This window comes from Callospermophilus lateralis, unplaced genomic scaffold, assembly GCF_048772815.1.
Source record: "Callospermophilus lateralis isolate mCalLat2 unplaced genomic scaffold, mCalLat2.hap1 Scaffold_66, whole genome shotgun sequence".
Taxonomy (NCBI): Eukaryota; Metazoa; Chordata; class Mammalia; order Rodentia; family Sciuridae; genus Callospermophilus; species Callospermophilus lateralis.
Window position 1 is genome coordinate 6433059 of NW_027514882.1, and position 4952 is coordinate 6438010.

The 4952-nt window shown below is 44.1% G+C and overlaps 1 pseudogene; it reads right to left on the reverse strand.

Annotated features, from left to right (window-relative positions):
- Positions 1-201: 201 nt before the first annotated feature.
- On the reverse strand, positions 202-1476 carry LOC143389859 (zinc finger FYVE domain-containing protein 1 pseudogene; annotated as a pseudogene).
- Positions 1477-4952: the final 3476 nt, after the last annotated feature.

Below are 4952 nucleotides of genomic sequence, written 5' to 3' on the forward strand. Positions count from 1 at the left end.
GCTCGGTCCCTTGCCCTGAGGGGTTTATGCCTTCGGCCTGCCGTCAGGCTCACCCCCACAGAGGGAAAGTGGCCCAAAGAGGAGAGGAGAGAACACATACCACAACAGGTGACTGGGAGGAGGGCCTACCTCAATGAGACTTTTGTTTCTAACCCTGAGAACCTAAGGAATTGTGAAGGACTTGGAAAGAGGGAGCTGGGGTTAAAGGTCACTAGGCTTTTTATTGCAGTTGAAGCATACTCGGACAGGATGGTCCCAGCCACGAGAGGGAACAGCCCTGCTTTCATGGGAGCACTCACCACAGAAGCCCTGTCCGCAGGCGCGGCAGTGGTGCTTGGAGAGCTTGATGCTGAACTCCTTGCGGCAGTTGTGGCAGTGCAGGATCTCATGATCGGGCACCCAGTAGGCAGGCCTGGCCGCGTCCTTCACCAGGCCTAGTGGTATGTCAATGGCTGTCACCACGGCTCCCAAGGTGTTCTGCACAGCCTCTCCCACCTTCTGAGCAATGAGTGTTCCGCCTTCATCGTCTACCTGTGCCTCAGTAACATCTAACTGGACATTCCTGGAATCATAGCAGTTGTCACACACCCTCATGGGTGCAGGCCCCCAGCCCCGCTCGGGCACTGGCCGGGTCTTAGATGAGCAGCTGTCGCAGAAGCCCTCCCCACAGGCCCGGCAGTGATGCTTAGTGTCATTGTCTTTAAAGGATGTCGCACACTTGTTGCAGCTCAGGATTTGGGAATTGGGCCTCCAGTAGGCAGGGCAATCTGGTCTGTCAGCCAGGAAGTCATCGCTTTGGTGGGCCCAAGACTTAGCTCAGACACAGACTGAGCCATGAAATTCATCCCATCCAACAAGCGCTGGGCAGCATTGTTGTTGTCCTTCAGAAACCCATCAGTTCCAGGCCACACATGCACAATCTCTGTTCGCACCACTGTATCCACAGGAACTTGGTTCCCAAACCAGTACTGCCGGCTACGATAGACCACGCCACAGTTTGGACACTCGATCACATATCCAGACCAGGCATATTTTGCAAGACCCATCCAGGGAGAGTCGGTGGAGGCAGATGTTTTGGGCACTACGCTGACTTCCTTGCCTCTCTCATAGCAGGCCTTGCAGGTATAAACTCGGTTGTCATACTGGTGAGAATACCTGCAATGGCTCTTGGCTTCATGAGGCACTCCTTCCTTCCCATGGTTCATGCTGTTCTTACATCCAACCCCACAGCTGAGGCACAAGGAGGAGCAGGTGAAGTACTCATCTGGAAAAAAGGAGCTGTGTGCCATCTGGTCATCAGGGATCTCACCGCTGAAACGGTCACTCAGTGCCTTCAGGGCTTTGAAGATGACCCCAGGATGTCGGGGTGAACGGGTGGTGTTGTTCTCTAGCTGCTGCTCCAAAGCACGACGAAGCCCAGAAAAGTCTGTGGGGGGATTGTAAGTCCTCGTTCCCTTGTAATGAATGGAGCTAAAAGCTTCAGGGAAGCGACCCAGCTTCCGGAACCAGTCCTGGATGAGCTTCTCTGGCACCTCTGACAGGTGATACTATAACAGTCATAGCCAGGCACACTGGTGCAAATCTGTAATCCCAACAACTCTGGAGGCTAAGGCAGGAGCATCACAAGTTCAAAGCCAGTCTTAGCAGCTTTCTAAAAAGAAAAGTCTAGCCAGGGATGTTGGCAAATGCCCAAAATTCCAGCTATTCAGGAGGCTGAAGAAGGAGGATTATCGGGCTGGGGATGTGGCTCAAGCGGTAGCACGCTCGACTGGCATGCGTGCAGCCTGGGTTCGATCCTCAGCACCACATACAAACAAAGATGTTGTGTCCGCCGAAAACTAAAAATAAAATGGTCTGTGCATCTTAATGTCATTAAATCTATGCAAAGACATTCACTGGTGCCAGGCTGTCATTCCAAACTTGATTCTGAAAGACCAGGTGCTTGTCAGAAACATCAATGAATTATGTTAGAAAGAGCTTCATACTTGTAGGTGTTGATCTGGAAAGCTGTGATAAACAGCTCAGGGCGGAGATGTCTTCAAGAAACCCTTAACTGAAGTAAGATTCTCCAGACTGACCTTTTGCAGGTTATGGAAACCCCACAGTGGTAATAGCAGAGTCCAGCCTTCCCTTTGCCTACGTGGCCCACTCCCACCATAGTAAGAAGTGAGGGTGAATTCTTAATTTCTAGTCATTCATAAAAGTCCTCCTTGATAAGGTCTTGCTCCTTCTTCAAAGTTCATCTCACTCAAGTCTAAATAAGAAGAGGACTTAAACTATGGTTTTCTAATAGTTCTCACTATGTTCTCTATTGTGTAGCGTCATTGATGGTGTACTTACCATTATGGTTAGCATGTTTATCTGCCCAACCTTTGCAACTCTACCTTAAACTCGGGGAGGTTAGAGTTCACGTGCTGTCCATCCATGTGCACTCAGCACAGGATCTGGTAAATCCTCAATAAATTAATGTGGCTTAACTGATACAGTAAAGAAAGGAAGTAGGGGAGAAGAAGACAGCAAGGAAGGAAAGAAAGCAGAATGGGAGGAATGGAGGGAGGAAGGGACAGAAGGAAAAATGGATTAACATGCAATTCTAAGAATTTTTCAGAAAATTTTGTCTGTCCTCTGAAAGTACATGACCTAGTTGAGTAAAGAGTAATATGTCTCTATAACAGGAGCCTCATACAAGGTGATATATAATCACACAGTCTAGTGTCTGGTCTCTAAGAAGAGTGAAGGTGAAGGTCTATGGGGCTGCAGAACTCAAAGAAGACTTTATAAAAAGAAGATAATTTTTTGCCAAACTTGAAAGAAGTGGAGAATGTCAAGTTCTACAATGCTCCTTGACTCTCTACCTCACCTCTTGTATAAGACATTAATAATTAATGACTGTTAATTCATGTGCTATAAATGAAAAGCATGGTAACTGCGGCTTGGTTTTCCTGGACTTGAAGAATAACTTTCAACATGATAGAGAATACACTCTAACTTTTAATGGATATGCTTATGACATGTCATGCTCTGTGCTGGAGGTTGAACAAGAATAATGTAATCTCATCCGTAGACAAACGATGATGATCATGTCTACTCTACAGGTAAGAAAATTGAACAGAGAGGCTAAGTACTTTGCTCCAGATCACATCACTGGAAACAGTTGATGTAAGAATAAACTCCTGATGCTTGGAAAATCTGAAAAAACAGAACCAGATCCTCCGCTCTCCTCACACATTTTTTCATTCCAGTGATGAGAAGATGAGAGAGGGCGCCAGTATTTCCATTAAGGCCTCCAGATCCACTCTCCACTCTTTGTGTTGCTCTGTACCCCAGCACCTGACCTATGGAAAGTGCAGCTCTGTACCTGCTTTTGGCTTCTCGTTGTATCATCCAGTAGAATGCATGGACAGAGGATTGGACAAAAGAGAGACCAGGATGTGCATTCCCCAGGTCCCTGGGCATCCTCTACTAAGGTACAGAATTCTGCTAGTCAGTCTCTCTACGTATATACAGCTCTCTTTCTCCCTCCCAACATGGCCTTACTCCCTGTCTCCCATGTCTCCCTGCTTTTACAATGCTCAAATGTTTACTAAGAGTCCATTAATACCATTATGATCCAGCAATCCCACTTCTGTGTAAACATCCAAAGGAAGTGAAATGAGTATACCAAAGAGATCCCTACACCCGTGTTCACTGTGGCAGGCTGCAAAAGGCAAGATATGGAAACCACCTAAGAATCCACCAGATGGATAAAAGAATAAGGAAAATGTGGCCCACATACACGATGGATCATTCAGCTTTAAGAACGAAAGTAAATACAATTATGTGTGACTACATGGAAGTCATTATGCTGGGTGAAATAAGCCAGACACAGACAGACAAATTTGGCACCATCTTAATTGTGTGTACAATTCAAAACAGTCAAACTCATAGAAGCAGAGGGTAGGATGGTGATTAACAGAGATGGGGGTGGAGGGGATCAAAGGGTACAAAGCTTCTACTAGTAGGAATAAGTTTTTGAGGGCTGTCGCACAGCACAATCACTATAGTTTATAACAAGGTAAGGTGTACTTCTTTAAAAAAAATCCCTTTATTATGCTTCCTCAATTACACAACTTAAGTGTGCCATCGGTTTTGTAGGGACCCTGACTGATATGGGTGATGATATAGGAATTGAAATATTAATTTCCAGATTTGGGACACATTTTAAAAGATGTGACATACCAAGAGTAAAGGCTGACATAGAAAAGAGAATAACATTTTTTTAAAAAGGTCATTCTGAGATTTTCAGGCCTAGATAATCTGAAAAATGACGATATTGACAGAAATAGTGGCATTTTCAATGGGGGTTAGTAATTTCTAGGATACTGTGACTATTTGTCTTTTCATTTGAATGTTTGTTTCAGAACTACAATTCTTCTGTTAAAAAGAAATATAATAATGCAGAAAATAATTGAAATATCCACATTCTAGTTCTATAGAAGGTTTTTATTTCATTATCAAATCTAAAGCTTAATTTTGCTGGATACAAGATTTTTGGTTGTCATCCATTTTCTTTCAGAGCTTGATACATGTTGATCTAGGATCTTCTAGCTTTCAGGGCCTGGTTTGAAAAATCTGCATATATCCCAATTGGTTTCCCCATATATGCAATCTGATTCCTTTCCTGTGTGGCTTTTAATATTCTCTCCTTATTCTGTATATTAGGCATTTTCATTATAATGGGACTTGGTGTGAATCTGTTGTGATTTTGTACATTTGGTATCCTGTAAGCCTCTTAAAGTTGGTTTTCCCATTCATTCTTTGTGTTGGGGAAATTATCTGACATTATTTCTTTGAATAAAATGTCATTCCTTTGGTTTGGAACTATATGCCTTCCTCTATCTCAATAATTTTTTTATTTGGTCTTTTTATGCTCTCCCATATTTCTTGAATATTCTGCTCATGGTTTCTTAGCA